The following is a 16,466-nucleotide window of genomic DNA, read 5'->3' as shown; positions in this document are numbered from 1 at the left end:
TTACTGCTTGCTGTGCGCTCCACAATATCTGTGAGAGTAAGGGGGAGACATTTATGGCGGGGTGGGAGGTTGAGGCAAATCGCCTGGCTGCTGGTTACTCACAGCCAGACACCAGGGCGGTTAGAAGAGCACAGGAGGGTGCAGTGCCCCTCAGAGAAGCTTTGAAAACCAGTTTCATGACTGGCCAGGCTACGGTGTGAAAGTTCTGTTTGTTTCTCCTTGATGAAATCCCCCACCCCTTGGTTCACTCTACTTCCCTCTAAGCTAACCACCCTCCCCACCTCCCTTCGATCACCGCTTGCAGAGGCAATAAAGTCATTGTTGCTTCACATTCATGTATTCATTATTAATTCATCACACAAATAGGGGGATAATTACCAAGGTAGCCCAGGAGGGGTGGTGGAGGAGGGAAGGACAAGGGCACACAGCACTTTAAAAGTTTAAAACTTATTGAATGCCAGCCTTCTGTTACTTGGGCAATCCTCTGGGGTGGAGTGGCTGGGTGGCCGGAGGCCCCCCCAACGCGTTCTTGGGCGTCTGGGTGAGGAGGCTATTGAACTTGGGGAGGAGGGCGGTTAGTTACACAGGGGCTGTAGCGGCGGTCTGTGCTCCTGCTGCCTTTCCTGCAGCTCAACCATACGCTGGAGCATATTAGTTTGATCCTCCAGCAGACTCAGCATTGAATCCTGCCTCTTCTCATCATGCTGCCGCCACCTTTCAGCTTCAGCCCTCTCTTCAGCCCACCACTTACTCTCTTCAGCCCGCCACCTCTCCTCCCGGTCATTTTGTGCTTTCCTGCATTCTGACATTGTCTGCCTCCATGCATTCGTCTGTGCTCTATCAGTGTGGGAGGACAACATGAGCTCAGAGAACATTTCATCGCAAGTGCGTTTTTTTCGCCTTCTAATCTTCTCTAGCCTCTGGGAAGGAGAAGATCCTGTGATCCTTGAAACACATGCAGCTGGTGAAGAAAAAAAAAAGGGACAGTGGTATTTGAAAAGACACATTTTATAGAACAATGGGTACACTCTTTCACGGTAAACCTTGCTGTTAACATTACATACATAGCACATGTGCTTTCGTTACAAGATCGCATTTTGCCTCCCCCCACCCCGCATGGCTAACAGCGGGGAACATTTCTGTTCAGCCATAGGCAAACAGCCCAGCAGGAACGGGCACCTCTGAATGTCCCCTTAAGAAAAGCACCCTATTTCAAGCAGGTGACCATGAATGATATCACTCTCCTGAGGATAACACAGAGAGATAAAGAACGGATGTTGTTTGAACACCAGCAAACATACACTGCAATGCTTTGTTCTACAATGATTCCCGAGTACATGCTACTGGCCTGGAGTGGTAAAGTGTCCTACCATGGTGGATGGAATAAGGCTGCCCTCCCCAGAAAACTTTTGCAAAGGCTTTGGGAGTATATCCAGGAGAGCCACGAATGCCAGGGCAAATTAATCATTAAACATGCTGGCTTTTAAACCTTGTACAGTATTTTAAAAGGTACACTCACCAGAGGTCCCTTCTCCACCTTGGGTGGGTTCAGGGGGTACTGGCTCCAGGTCCAGGGTGAGAAACAGTTCCTGGCTGTCGGGAAAACCGGTTTCTCTGCTTGTTTGCTGTGAGCTATCTACAGCCTCCTCATCATCGTCTTCCTCGTCCCCAAAACCTGCTTCTGTGTTGCCTCCATCTCCATTGAAGGAGTCAAACAACACGGCTGGGGCATTGGTGGCTGAACCCCCTAAAATGGCATGCAGCTCATCATAGAAGCGGCATGTTTGGGGCTCTGACCCGGAGCAGCCGTTAGCCTCTCTGGTTTTCTGGTAGGCTTGCCTCAGCTCCTTAAGTTTCATGCAGCACTGCTTCGGGTCCCTGTTATGACCTCTGTCCTTCATGCCCTGGGAGATTTTCACAAATGTTTTGGCATTTCAAAAACTGGAACGTAGTTCTGATAGCACGGATTCCTCTCCCCATACAGCGATCAGATCCCGTACCTCCCGTTTGGTCCATGCTGGAGCTCTTTTATGATTCTGGGACTCCATCCTGGTCACCTCTGCTGATGAGCTCTGCCTGGTCACCTCTGCTGATGAGCTCTGCATGGTCACCTGCAGCTTGCCACACTGGCCAAACAGGAAATTGAAATTCAAAAGTTCGTGGGCCTTTTCCTGTCTACCTGGTCAGTGCATCTGAGTTGACAGTGCTGTCCAGAGCAGTCACAATGGAACACTCTGGGATAGCCCCTGGAGGCCAATACCATCTAATTGCGTCCACAGTACCCCAAATTTGACCGAGCAAAACTGATTTCATCGCTAATCCCCTTGTCGGGGTGGGGTAAGGAAATCGATTTTAAGAGCCCTTTAAGTCGAAAAAAAGGGCTTCGTCATGTGGACGGGTGCAGGGTTACATCGATTTAACGCTGCTAAATTCGACCTCAACGCCTAGTGTAGACCAGGGCTTAGAGACTAACAAATTTATTTGGACATAAGCTTTCGTGGGCTAGAACCCACTTCATCAGATGTATGAAGTAGTATCTTCAGGCCTCAAAGGGAGAGAAAAATAACTAATACATTTCAGAACATTCTAAAAATGATCTAAAATAATTCTGTATAACAAATTTGCTAGAAATAAATGCTTTATGCTGCTGGAAAGGGGGTTCCCAGCTCTCCAGTGAGATATTGCAACCATTTATAGTCTGATGGATTGCAAGATATAAGACTTGAAATCTGTCACTGGGACAGGATTTTAATATTGCTCTTACTATACCTGAGATTAGTGAAGCAAGGTGGGTGAGGTAATACCTTTGATTAGACTAACACTTCTTTATACTTACTTACAACAAGACTGCAATCCTCAGATCAGTGTAATTTTAGGGGAAATTCAGTAAAGACTCTACCATTGGGGTGCCTTGGGCACTGGTCCATTCATCAGATGAGAAAATAACTTTACTGTCATTCCAGTTCTGTTTCACCCACAGCTGTTTAAATTAACAAAATAGCTCTTCTGTATAGAGAAGAGTCCATTCCTGGAGTTGCTTTTGTGCCCCAAATGATGTAGTGCCCATTCTAGTACCAGGACTTTTCTGAACAGCCTGGCAGCCCTGAGGGGTATTTTCAATTTGTAGGCAAATGCCCCACCTAAAATTCTGTCTCTGAGCTACTGCTGGGGAAATTCCTGAGTGTGAAAGAGGGGTTGGTTGGCAGAAAGAAAGGAGACACTTTTGTGAGAGGCTTTTTTAAAAAATGTCATCTGTTTGAATCTGCCTACAGAACTGAAATATTTGAAATAGTTCTGGTGGAAGTGGATTAGTGAGCAGAGTGCAAGAGAGGTAATCAAAGATGCATGGTAATATAATTTATCACGTGGCTATCACCACCACTGTGGAACACATACCAATTCCATACAAAAAGCTACATTAAAAGAACATTGAGGCTGCAAAATGAAGCACTCAAATGTTAGGAAATGCAATAATTAAAGTAATCCATGCAATGACCTGGAAGAAAACAAAATCATCACTGATAAAGTTTGCAGATGACATAAAAATTGGGCGAGTGATAAATAATGAAGAGGACAGGTCACTTATTCAGAGAGCGATCCACTTGGTATGTTGGGCACACACAAACAATATGGATTTTACTACAGCTACATATAAACGTATACATCTAGGAACAAAGAATATAGGCCATACTTACTAGAGCGGGACTCTATCCTGGGAAGTAGTAACTCTGAAAAAGGTTTGGGGTTCATAGTGAATAATCAGCTGAACATGAGCTCCCAGTGTGAGGCTGTGGCCAAAAGAGCTAATGGGATCCTTGGATGCATGAACAGGGGAATTTTGAGAGGTTATTTTACCTCTGTCTTTGGCACTGGTGCAACCACTGAATCCTGTGTCCAGTGCTGTTGCCCACAATTCAAGAAGGATGTTCAGGGTTGTAGAGAGTTCAGAGAAGAGACGCAAGAATGATTAAAGAAAAGGAATACTTGTGGCACCTTAGAGACTAACAAATTTATTAGAGCATAAGCTTTCGTGAGCTACAGCTCACTTCATCGGATGCATTTGGTGGAAAATACAGAGGGGAGATTCTGTATTTTCCACCAAATGCATCCGATGAAGTGAGCTGTAGCTCACGAAAGCTTATGCTCTAATAAATTTGTTAGTCTCTAAGGTGCCACAAGTACTCCTTTTCTTTTTGCGAATACAGACTAACTCGGCTGCTACTCTGAAACCTGTCAAGAATGATTAAAGGATTAGAAAACCTGCCTTATAACAATAGACTGAAAAAGCTTAATCTATTTATCTTAACAAAGAGAAGGTTAAGGGGTGACTTGATCACAGTTTAAGTAGTTACATGGAGAACAAATATTTAGTAGTGGGCTTTTCAGTCTATCAGAAAAGGGTATAAAATGATCCACTGGGTGGTAGCTGAAGCTAAACAAATTCAGACTGAAAATAACGCATAAATTTTTAACAATGAGAATGATTAACCATTGGAACAATTTACCAAGGGTTGTGGTGGATTCTCCATTCCTCCCATTTTTTAAATCAAGATTGGATGTTTTTATAAAAGATATACTCTAGGAATTATTTTGTGGCAGTTCTCTGGCTTGTGTTATACAGGAGCTCAGACTAAATGATCTGACCTTGCAAGCTATGAAACCTTATCTCTACCCCTTTGTGTTTGGGCTTTAATACAGTCTCTAATTATATGATAATTTCCAGAAAATGATCCTAATATAAGTTTATTTGCCAAATGGTGTTGCATACTTCATTGGCTATGGTTATGAGAAAACAATGTATTATAGGCAGGATATGGCAATGCCTATGATCAAACATGCCCAACACTTCCCCTTATAAGACCCTGTTTTCAGTTAATTATAACTTTCCAAGACTAACTGCTCTAGCTAAAATTTTCTATGCTACATGTCCACTTAAGGACGAATTTTTCAAAATATTTCAGCCTACTTGGTTTAGTTGTTTCCAAGAATAAGGCTAGATAAAATGTTGTTTTTCACTGTTAAAAATATCCTGGCAACCTTTTCTTTGGAAAGCACCAGTACTGTCATGCCTTGAAATTTGGCAGTGTCAGGGCTGTGCCTTTTGCCATCCCAGTGAAAATTTGCCCAGATTTGGCCAAGTTCTGAGCCTCTGAAAAATCACAGTTCACACATGTTCGGACATGCTAAAGCTTAACAGATAAAATTTCTGAAGATTCCATCCTCACTGAGCATACTCAAGCCTCTCTCAGCTCCTAGCACTGTCCAGACTGCACATGCACCATCCCCACAGAGAAACTGTACATACTCCATTTAGCCCAGGGCTACAGGGGTGAAGCCAGACTCCCTGTCATAACTTCCAGTTGCTGCATGGTGGAGCTGGGCACTGGAACTGAATTCAGGGCACTTGTTTTTCCTGTGCTCTCAGTGACACCTGGCTGATACCTAGGCAGTGTGGAAGAGAAGGCAGTGAACTTCAAATGCAAAGGGATAAGAGTGTTGCATGGGAGGGTCAGGGGAGTAGATGATGACAAGGAGCCTAGGTGGTGGAGACTGAGATTGGAGGATGGCAGGGAGGTAGAGACTAAGTATGGAAGCAAGGGAGGTTGAGGTGGGGGACTAGGTGGAGGAAACTGAGATTGGATGAGGAGTTGGGGAGAGGACTGATAACCAGTGGGATGGGGAGAAGGGCATGGTAGGGAGAGGAGAATATCCAGACAAGGAATCTGTATGTGGGGAAGAACTATGATTCTTCTTTGAATGCTTGTTCATGTCAATTCCAATTAGGTGTGTATGCACCGTGTGCTCGGCAGCCAGAAAGTTTTTCCCCTAGCAGTATCCATCAAGCTGGCTCAAGTGCCCCCTGGGGTTGTGTCTTTATGGAGCTGGATATAGAGCCCTGCCGACCCGCCACCTGCTCGGTTCCTTCTTACTGCCTGTGACAGTTAGCCGGAACACTCATTTCTCTTGCTACGGCAGTTTCTCTAGCAGTTGAATTTTCATTTTGGTATATAGTTAGTTAATTTACATAGTAGTTAGTAGTAGTTAGTAGTTTTTACATATAAGTTTCATGTGTGGGATTCCCCCCCTTCTTTCCAGTACTGTTGCACGCCTCGGTCTCAAGGTTTTAAACCCTGCGCAGCTTTTAGCAAGCTTATGCCCAAGAGCAACCCCCATTCTTCTTGTTTAAAGTATTTAGGGGAAGCTCATCAAAAAGAATACTGCAAAATTTGTAAGAGTTTCCATCCGAGGACACAGAAGGAGAGAGATCAGCACTTCAAGTTAATCCTCATGAAGGCAATTCTCTGTCCGCAATCAGACCCTGGTTCAGCAGAGCAACCCCAAGCATCTCATGATTGGTGCAGAGCACACTCGCACTGCTGGCACACAAATCGGCGCAGAGGAAGGACTTGAGTGGAGACCTTTGCCACCAACAGGACCGGGGCTGGCACCACTCACATTTACCGGTGCCTCATAAGAAAAAGAGACCCAAAAGGGGTCATTCCCCTATGCCCAGACCAGTGCAAATGGAGCCCGCAGCCATGAGACCTGTATCAGGCCATGCAACTTCAGCTTCAGCTTCAAGGTTCACGTTGACTCCTGGCCTTACACGTGACTATGTATAAGTATATATATACGGGATGTATAAGTAGGGGCATAGCGAGCAGATCGAGGGACGTGATCGTTCCCCTCTATTCGACACTGGTGAGGCCTCATCTGGAGTACTGTGTCCAGTTTTGGGCCCCACACTACAGGAAGGATGTGGATAAATTGGAAAGAGTACAACGAAGGGCAACAAAAATGATTAGGGGTCTAGAGCACATGACTTATGAGGAGAGGCTGAGGGAGCTGGGATTGTTTAGTCTGCAGAAGAGAAGAATGAGGGGGGATTTGATAGCTGCTTTCAACTACCTGAAAGGGGGTTTCAAAGAGGATGGCTCTAGACTGTTCTCAATGGTAGCAGATGACAGAACGAGGAGTAATGGTCTCAAGTTGCAATGGGGGAGGTTTAGATTGGATATTAGGAAAAACTTTTTCACTAAGAGGGTGGTGAAACACTGGAATGCGTTACCTAGGGAGGTGGTAGAATCTCCTTCCTTAGAGGTTTTTAAGGTCAGGCTTGACAAAGCCCTGGCTGGGATGATTTAACTGGGACTTGGTCCTGCTTTGAGCAGGGGGTTGGACTAGATGACCTTCTGGGGTCCCTTCCAACCCTGATATTCTATGATTCTATGATTCTATGATTCTATGACTAGTCAAGTCTGGGCCCTCATCTTTCACCAGTCAGTGAGGGCTATGATCTACGGATGCCATCTATGTCGGAGGCATTTGAGGCAGAGAGAGATCTTATCACCCTCATGGCACTGCCCTCCCCTCTGAGACGGGACAGGATGCTCGCGTCAGTCTCAGCAGCACCAGTGAGACCCCCAGTGCCATCCAGGGGCAAATCAACAATGATTCCGCAATGGTCGCCATCCCATCGACCCCGGTCTCTGGTGCCGTCAACAAGTGCACTTGCTGGGTAGGTGCACCGATCCCCTAGTCCTAGATGCTGCTCTTCAGCACCAAGAGGCACCACTCCTCCCTGGTCCTCCTATACGGAATCCTCGGAGTCAGAAGTGGAGTCCTTCCGATCTAGAGCCAGGAAGAGCAGGAGCTCCATATCAGACAGGTGGAGACACCACCTTCAGACGGCACAGTGGCTGAGTCAGTGGCAGTCCCCTGCTCAGTGGCCTTCTTGGACCCCCTGGGCTTTCCACCAGGGCCAGAGCCAACCGTGTTTGTGATAAATGAAGGGGGGTGGGAGTAGATCCCTTTTATGGACACCCAGCCAGCCATAAAATCTCTTAGAAGCTGTTCTCTAATTGCTCTACCTGTAAAGGGTTAAAAAGTCTCACTGCTATGCATAGGTAAAAGGAAGTGAGTGGGCACCAGGCCAAAAGAGCCAATGGGAAGGCTAGAACTTTTTAAAATTGAAACAAGATTCCCCTTTTGTCTGTCTGTTGTTGTTCTCAGGGAGAGGCAGACAGGGAACAGTTATGCATGAGAAGCTTGGGCCAGGTATGAAAAATCATCAGTATCATACCTAGAAACTACTTATCTAAAACCCTAGATATGTAAGTAGATCAGGAAATGTCTAAAAAGATGCGATTAGGTTTATCCCTTTTATTTCTTTATGGTGTAATACAGCATGGCCAGAGGGCAGCAGGAGAGTGTTAGAAAGGAGCCTTATTCCCTGTAGAGGGAAGAAAGTTTCCTATAGATTAATGAAAGCATCTGAAGCCAATTAGAGCACCTGAAGCCAGTCACCTGATAAAAACCCGCTGCTTCACTCAGACAAGAGGAGGAGTTGAAGCAGAGTGGTTTGGTGTTGGAGCAGAATGGATTGATGCTGGAGTAGAGAGCAGTTTGAAGGAATTGAAGCAGAGTGGATTGGCGTTGGAGCAAAGAGCAGTTTGGAGGAGTTGAAACAAAGTGGATTGGTGTTGGAGCAAAGAGCAGTTTGGAGGAGTTGAAACAAAGTGGATTGGTGTTGGAGCAAAGAGCAGTTTGGAGGAGTTGAAACAAAGTGGATTGGTGTTGGAGCAGAGAGCAGTTTGGAGGGAAGCAGAGGAGAGTTTGGAGAAGGGCTGCGGTGGCCTAAGAAGACCAAGACCCTAGGTAAAGGGACACCTGGTTTGTGCAGAGGGAGGGCAGGAAGCCCCACAAGCTGAAGGGCAGGAGAGGGAAGTAGCCCAGGGGAAGGAACGCTATTTCAAGCGGTTTACCGCTATCCCTAGGGCCCCTGGGCTGGGACCCGGAGTAGAGGGCGGGCCCGGTCCCTCCCTCTCCTCTCCCTTCCTCTAGGACACTAGTGGGGCAGTTAATACCCCAGTTCAGGGGCAAGAAACGGTGCCCTGAACCCCCCCCAGAAGAGAAAGTGAGAGACCTCTCATAGTAGTGCCGGCAATTTGCCACAATGGCTTGTGGATTTCTCTGTGCTAACTCTGGGTGCTTTTGTTTTGCTTGTAACCCTTAAACTGGACCTCAAGAGAGCTTTTCTTGATGCTTAATCCTTGTAGTTTTTTTTTTTTTAAATCTAGCAAAAGCCTAAGTTCCCAGATGTATTTTCTTCTTTTTTTTATTAATAAAATTTAAGAATTGGATTTTTGTGCCTTAAGAGGTTTGTGCACATATTTAATTAGCTGGTGGCAACAGCTGATTTTCTTTTTTTTTCTTTTCTTTCTCAGCTCTTCCCCAGAGGGTAGGGGGGAAAGAGCTTGAGAGTACCCCAAAGAAAGGAATTCCCACGTGCGCCTTCCTGGGTTTTCAAAGGGTTTTGCATTTGGGTAGTGGCAGCATCTACCAATCCAAAGTCAGAGAAAAGCTGTAAACTTGGGAGTTTAATACAAGCCTGGAGTGACAAGTATTAATTTTTAGAGTCCTTGTGCGTGCCCACTTTCTGCACTCGAAGTGCCAGAGTGGGGAAGCAGCCTTGACAGTCCTACTTGGGGTTGGCTTCCATGGCATCAGCCACCTTTGCTCCTCTGCTATCCCAATGCAACCAGGGTCCTACCGCACCAGCGCTGACCCAACCAGCACCAGCACCGACACACCTGGCATCGACGTACTTGGCACTGACGCCACCAACTCCAATACCAGCACCCATATCAACTATGCCAGCACAGACATAGTCAGCATCGACTGCGCCAACTCCAGCACCTGGGGCTGCATTGGAACACAGAGCATCCAAGATCGCCTCAGCGCTGAGGGCAGGGAACAGGACCCACTTGTAGCTAGGGTCTTGTCCTCGTCTTCGCCTGATGAGGCGATGCCCGGAATGTTGATGTCCTGTGCCCTGGAGAACAGGAGAGTACTCCAACAACTTCTCAGAAAGGTAGCACAGAACTTGGCAATCCAGACTGAGGAGGTAGTGGAAACATTGTACTCTGTGGTTGACATCCTCACCCCTTTGGGTCCCTCCTGTATTGCTCTGCCACTTATTAAAACAATTAGTGACACCACTATAACTCTCTGTCAGACCCCTGCCTTTTTGCCACCAACAGCAAAGAGAAATAAGCGGAAATACTTTGTTCCCTCTAGAGGCTACGAGATCTCTATACCCACCCCCCTGCCAGACTCCCTAGTGGTGGCCGCAGTGAATGAGAGGGAGCGCCAAAGCTTCCAGGGCCTGTCCCCAAAAAATTGGGAAGCAAAAAAATTGGACTTCTTTGGGAGGAAAATTTATTTGACTGGGGTGGCTCTAGCTCTATATATCTAACCACCAGGCCATCCTCAGCAGGTACAACTATAACACCTGTGGAGCTATGACCAAGTTCGGAGAGCTGTTACCAGAGGACTCTAGGGTGGAGTTTTCCTCGCTAATGGAGGAAGGGAAACTGGTTGCCTGTACTTCGCTGCAGGCAGCCTTTGATGTGGCTGACTCAGCATCCTGCACTATGGCCTCTGGGATAGCCATGAGAAGGAGCTCCTGGCTGCAGGTCTCTGGGCTTCCTTACAAGGTCCAGCAGACAACATAAGATATCCCCTTTGAGGGTTCAGCCCTGTTTTCCGAGGAAACAGATTCCCAGCTTCATAGCCTGAAGGACTCAAGGGCCAGCCTCAAGTCCTTTGGCCTCCATACTTCGGCGAATCAAAGGAAACACTTTAAGCCACAGTCCCCGCCGCATTTTTACCAGCTGCAAAATAGGCAAGGCTTCTCCTGTAGGTGGAATAGAAATAATAGAAAGGGGCATCACCCTTCATCAGTCCAGGGCTCTCGTCAGACAAAGCAGTCCTCTGGCCAGAAGCAGAACTTTTAAAGTTGCGCCGGGGGGGCAATGCACCAGTCCGGACACTGAATCCATCCTGCCTTACCTTCTTGTGCCAAATGTCCCCTATCCTGTGTGGGCCCATATTACATCGGATTTCTGGGTACTCTGCATTGTAGAATGGGGTTACTTCCTTCAGTTCTCTGCCCTTCTGCCCTTCCATCCCCCTTCTCATAAGCAACTCCTCGCGCAGGACATGCACTCATCCTAGTGCTGGGGACAGTGGAAGAGGTTCCTCAGGAGCTGAGGGGCCAGGGCTTCTATTCCCAGTATTTCCTAATACTGAAAGCCAAAGGTGGCCTCAGGCCCATCCTAGACCTATGACATCTCAACAGGTTCATGAAGAAACTGACGTTCTACATGGTCTCTTTGGCCTCCATTATCCCTTCCTTGGATCCAGGGGACTGGTATGCCACCCTCAATTTGAAGGACGTTTACTTTCATATTTCAATCATGCCATACCACAGAAGGTACCTCAGGTTTGTGTTGAACCACAATCATTACCAGTTCAGTCCTCCCATTCAGCCTGTCAGCAGCTCCTTGAGTGTTTACCAAGTGCATGGCATTTGTGGTTGCATTCCTATGCAAGTGTCGTGTGAAAGTGTTTATGGACCTCGATGACCCTGCTAATCAAGGGCCGCTCCAGGGCACAAGTGGAGGCACAAATGAGCTTCATAAGGGCTACTTTTGATGACCTGGGCCTTCTTCTGAATGTACAAAAGTCAACCTTATTCCCTATGCAGCGGATAGAGTTTATAGGGGTGATATTGGACACTACACAGACCAGGGCGTACCTCCCAGAATCGCGATTTTGGTCTCTGGGCAACATCATTCAAAGCCTCAGGCAGTTCCCTACCACCACTGCAAGGAATTGCATAAAGCTTCTGGGACACATGGCCTCTTATACCTATGTAGTACAGCACGCCAGGTTGAGACTCTGACCTCTTCAGGTGTGGCTGGCCTTGGTGTATCAACCAGTTTGGGACAGTCTAGACAAGATCCTCACTCTACCTCATCCTGACCTCGACTCCCTCCTGTGATGGCTTAACCCACAGGCAGTGTGTGCAGGGGTTCCCTTCACCAGACCACAGCCAGCCCTCTCACTAGTGACGGACGCATCAGCGTTGGAGAGGGGTGCACACTTGGGAGACCTCAGGATACAGGGCCTCTGGTCTCAGGTGAAGCTCTCCCTTCACATCAATGTCAGGGAGCTGAGAGAACAGTCCATCTAGCATGCCAAACATTCCAAGTTCATCTAAAATGAAAGTGTATATTGGTCATGATGGACAATACAACTGCAATGTTTTATATAAACAGACAAGGGCATGCACACTGCTCTCTCATGTGCCAGGAAGCCATCAGACTGGGACTTTTGCATAGCTCACTCGATACACCTGGAGGCATTGTACCTTCCCGGAGTACAGAACAAGTTAGTTGATTATCTCAGCAGATCCTTTCATGGCCACAAGCGGTCCCTATGCCTGGATGTCTCAAACACTATCTTCCAACAGTTGGGGTTTCCCCAGATAGACTTGTTCTCAACGCGACACAACAGGAAGTGCCAGCAGTTTTTCTTCTTGCTGAATCAGAGCCCAGGCCCCATCGTGGACACGTTCCTCCTTCCCCGGAAGGGACAGCTATTGTATTCGTTTCCTCCCATACCTCTTGTTCACAAAGTGCTCCTCAAGGTTTGGAAGGATGAGGCCTCGATGATATTGATAGCACCAGCCTGGCCCCATCAGCACTGGTACACCTCTTTTCTGGAAATGTCCGTGGAAGCCCCAATCATCTTACTGTTCTTCCTAGACTTGATAACTCAGGATCACAGCCATCTCCAGCACCCAAACCTCGAACTGCTGCACCTCATGGCATGGAAGCTCTGTGGCTGAATCTGATGGAGCTTGCCGGTTCGGACCCAGTCAGACAAGTCCTCCTTGGTAGTAGGAAACTTTCCACTAAGGCTACCTACCTGGTCAAATGGAAGAGATTCTCAATTTGGTCTTCTCAATACCTTCCGTCTTCAACTCTAGCATTCATACCTGTCATATTGAATTACCTTCTCCATCTCAAACAGCAAGGGCTTATCCTGTCATCAGTAAAGGTCCACCTGGCCACTATCTTGGCCTTCCATCTAAGCATGCAGGGACAGTCAGTCATTGCCAACCTGATGGTGAGTCATTTCCTAAAGGGTCTCAACAGACTCTACCCTCACATACAACAGCCGTTCCCAGCCTGGAACCATAACCTGTTCCTTTCCAGCCTGCTGGAGCTGCCCTTTGAACCGCTGGTGACATGTTCCTTGCTGTATCACAAGGTAGCATTCCTGGTAGCAATAACATCCGCCAGGAGAGTGTCGGAGCTCAAGGCACTAACTTCTGAGCCTCCATAAAGTGTTCTTTTAGAACAAGGTTCAGCTCAAACCTCATCCGGCTTTCCTCCCTAAGGTTGTCTTCCAGTTCCACATTAACCAGGACATCTTTGTCCCAGTTTTCTATCCTAAGCCACACTCAAGCAGCAGGGAGCAAAAACTTCACTTGTTGGATGTTCCCCAGGCATTAGCCTTCTACATCGATGAACGAAACTGTTCTGGAAATCCATTCAGCTGTTTGTTGCAGTAACAGACAGAATGAAGGGGCTTCCAGTCTCTTCCCAAAGGATTTCGTCTTGGATCATGTCCTGCATCCAGGCAAGCTACGACCTGGCGAAGGTATCTGCCACTCCGCTTACAGTGCACTCCACGAGGGTGCAGGTATCATCAGTGGCGTTTCTGGCCCATATGCTGATGCAGGAAATCTGCAGAGCTACGACGTGGTCATCAATACATACCTTTACCTCGCATTACGCTATTACCCAGCAGACCAGAGATGATGCAGCCTTTGGTAGAACACTGCTACAGTCAGGGAACCTTTGAGTTCCAACCTCGCCTCCAAAACTTGGGCTTGGTAATCACCTAATTGGAATTTATATGAACAAGCACTCGAAGAAAAATCAGCTACTTACCTTCTCATAACTGTTGTTCTTCGAGACATGTTGTGTTCATGTCCATTCCCATACCCACCCTCCTCTCCCTCTGTCGGCGCAGCCAGCAAGATGGAACTGAGGGGGTAGCGGGTCGGCAGGGTGCCATAAAGGTGCGACCCCACGGGGTGCCTGAGCTGACCTGTTGGATACTGTTAAGGGAAAAACTTTCTGACTGCCATGCACCCAGCGCGCACACACCAAATTGGAATGGACATTAGCAAAACATCTCGAAAAACAAGTTAGGAGAAGGTAAGTAACCATTTTTTGTCTGGGCAAAGAGACTGAGAAAAGTAGGTAGGGGAAGTGAAGACACTGAGACTGGTTGGGAAGCCTGGGAGCCAGTGGGGACAGGGAATGTTGCGGGGGTAGAGAGAGAGAGAGGCTTGAGCTGGGTGGGGAGAGAGACAGATTGTGGTGGTGGTGGGGAGGGAACTGGGATTGACTTGGCAAGGAAACTGGGAACAAGGAACCAGGTGGGATAGGGTGGAGGACTGGGACTGGCTACCAAGAAGAGGACTTGAACTGGGATCTGAAGCCTTAAGAGTAGAGAACTGGGACTGGATAGATGAGGAGAGTGGGATGATATGAGGAGCCAACAGTGGGATAGAGACAGGACTGGGACAGACACAGAAGAAGTCAAACTTGGGGATAATGGGCAGAAGTTAACAGAACGTTAGGAACCATTAGGAAAGAAATAGATAATGAAACAGAAAATATAATGCCTCTGTCAAGGTTCCTTCCCCACTCTGAACTCTAGAGTACAGATGTGGGGACCCGCATGAAAGACCCCCTAAGCTTATTCTTACCAGCTTAGGTTAAAAACTTCCCCAAGGTACAAACTTTGCCTTGTCCTTGAACAGTATGCTGCCACCACCACCAAGCATTTTAAACAAAGAACAGGGAAAGAAACCACTTGGAGACATCTTTTCCCCCAAAATATCCCCCCAGGCCCTACATACCCCCTTTCTGGGGAGGCTTGAGAATAATATCCTAACCAATTGGGTACAAAATCATCAAAGACCCAAACCCCTGGATTTTGGAACAATGGAAAAATCAGTCAGCTTCTTAAAAGAAGGATTTTATTAAAAAAAAGAAAGGTAAAAATCATCTCCGTAAAATCAGGATGGAAAATACTTCACAGGATATTCAGATGCAAAACACAGAGGATCCTGCTCTGGGCAAAACCTTAAAGTTTCAGAAAATGGGAATAAACCATCCTCTTAACACAGGGAAAATTCATGTAAAACAAAAGATAAACTAATCCGACTTGCCTGGCTTACCTATACTGGTTGCAATATTGGAGACTTGGATTAGGATGGGTTGGAGAAAATGGATTTCTGTCTGGCCTCTCTCAGTCCCAAGAGAGAACAACCACGTAAACAAAGAGCATAAACAAATCCTCCCACCCCCAAGATTTGAAAGTGTCTTGTCCCCTTATTGGTCCTTCGGGTCAGGTGCCAGCCAAGGTAGCCGAGCTTCTTAACCCTTTACAGGTAATATGATGTTGCCTCTGGCCAGGAGGGATTTTATTGCACTGTATACAGAAAGGTGGTTATCTTTCCCTTTATATTTATGACAGCCTCTATGTAAATCCATGGTACACCCACAACTTGAATACTGTGTGTTGTTCTAGTTGCCCCATCTCAAAAAAGATATATTAGAATTGGAAAAGGTACGGAGAAGGGCAACAAAAATTGTTAGGAGTATGGAACAGCTTCCATCTGAGGAGAGATTAAAAAGACTGGGACTGTTCATTTAAGAAAAAAGACGACTAAAAGGGGATATGATAGAGGTCTATAAAAACGTGACTGGTGTGGAGAAAGTGAATAGGGAAGTGTTATTTGCCCCTTCACATAACACAAAAGCAGGGGTCACTTGATGAAATTTGTAAGTAGCAGGTTTAAAACAAACATAAGGAAACACTTTTTCACACAACACACAGTCAATCTGTGGAACTCATTGCCAGGGAATGTTGTGAAGGCCAAAATTATAACTGGGTTCAAAAAAGAATTGGATAAGTTCAAGGAGGACAAATCCGTCAATGGGCATGAGCTGCAACGGTCAGGGATGCAGCCCCATGCTTTGAGTGTCCCTAAACTTCTGACAGCCAGATGCTGGGACAGGATAGCAGGGGATGGATCACTTGATAAATTGCCTTGTTCTGTTCACTCTTTCTGAAGTATCTGGGGCTGGCAATTGTCGGTAGATGAAATACTGGGCTAGATGGACCATTAATCTGATCCAGTATGCGTTCTTGTGTACTTATGTCTCAAATTAGTGAATACTTTTCACCATAATCTCTCTGTGTCTCAGTTCCCCATCTGTAAAATGAGGATAATACCCACTCATCTAATGTAGGGGCTTGTGAACATAAATTAATGTTTATGAAGCACTCAGATACTATAATAATGAGCATCATAGAAAAATTAGTGAGGAAATCAGTAATTCTGTCTTCAGAGCAAAGTTTGAGTACTGTGCAGCAAAATAAGGAATGGGGCAAACATTGATCAAGGAGAAAACAAATATTGAATAACTGCTCATTAAGTGAGCACCATCCATTCTGTGCACTGAATGAGGCAGGTTTCCTGTGGGAAAAAATAGTATATGATAATGTAATTAAAGACTGTACCATAACGT

At 46.6% G+C, this 16,466-nt stretch overlaps 1 protein-coding gene across 6 annotated transcripts in view; it reads left to right on the top strand.

The window, feature by feature from the left end:
- Positions 1-16,466, top strand: part of CFAP57 (cilia and flagella associated protein 57) — a 146,218-nt gene that overhangs the window by 42,487 nt on the left and 87,265 nt on the right. The window lies entirely within an intron of this gene.

Source organism: Dermochelys coriacea, chromosome 8 (assembly GCF_009764565.3).
Source record: "Dermochelys coriacea isolate rDerCor1 chromosome 8, rDerCor1.pri.v4, whole genome shotgun sequence".
Taxonomy (NCBI): domain Eukaryota; kingdom Metazoa; phylum Chordata; order Testudines; family Dermochelyidae; genus Dermochelys; species Dermochelys coriacea.
This window is presented reverse-complemented; position numbering and strand designations above follow the sequence as displayed.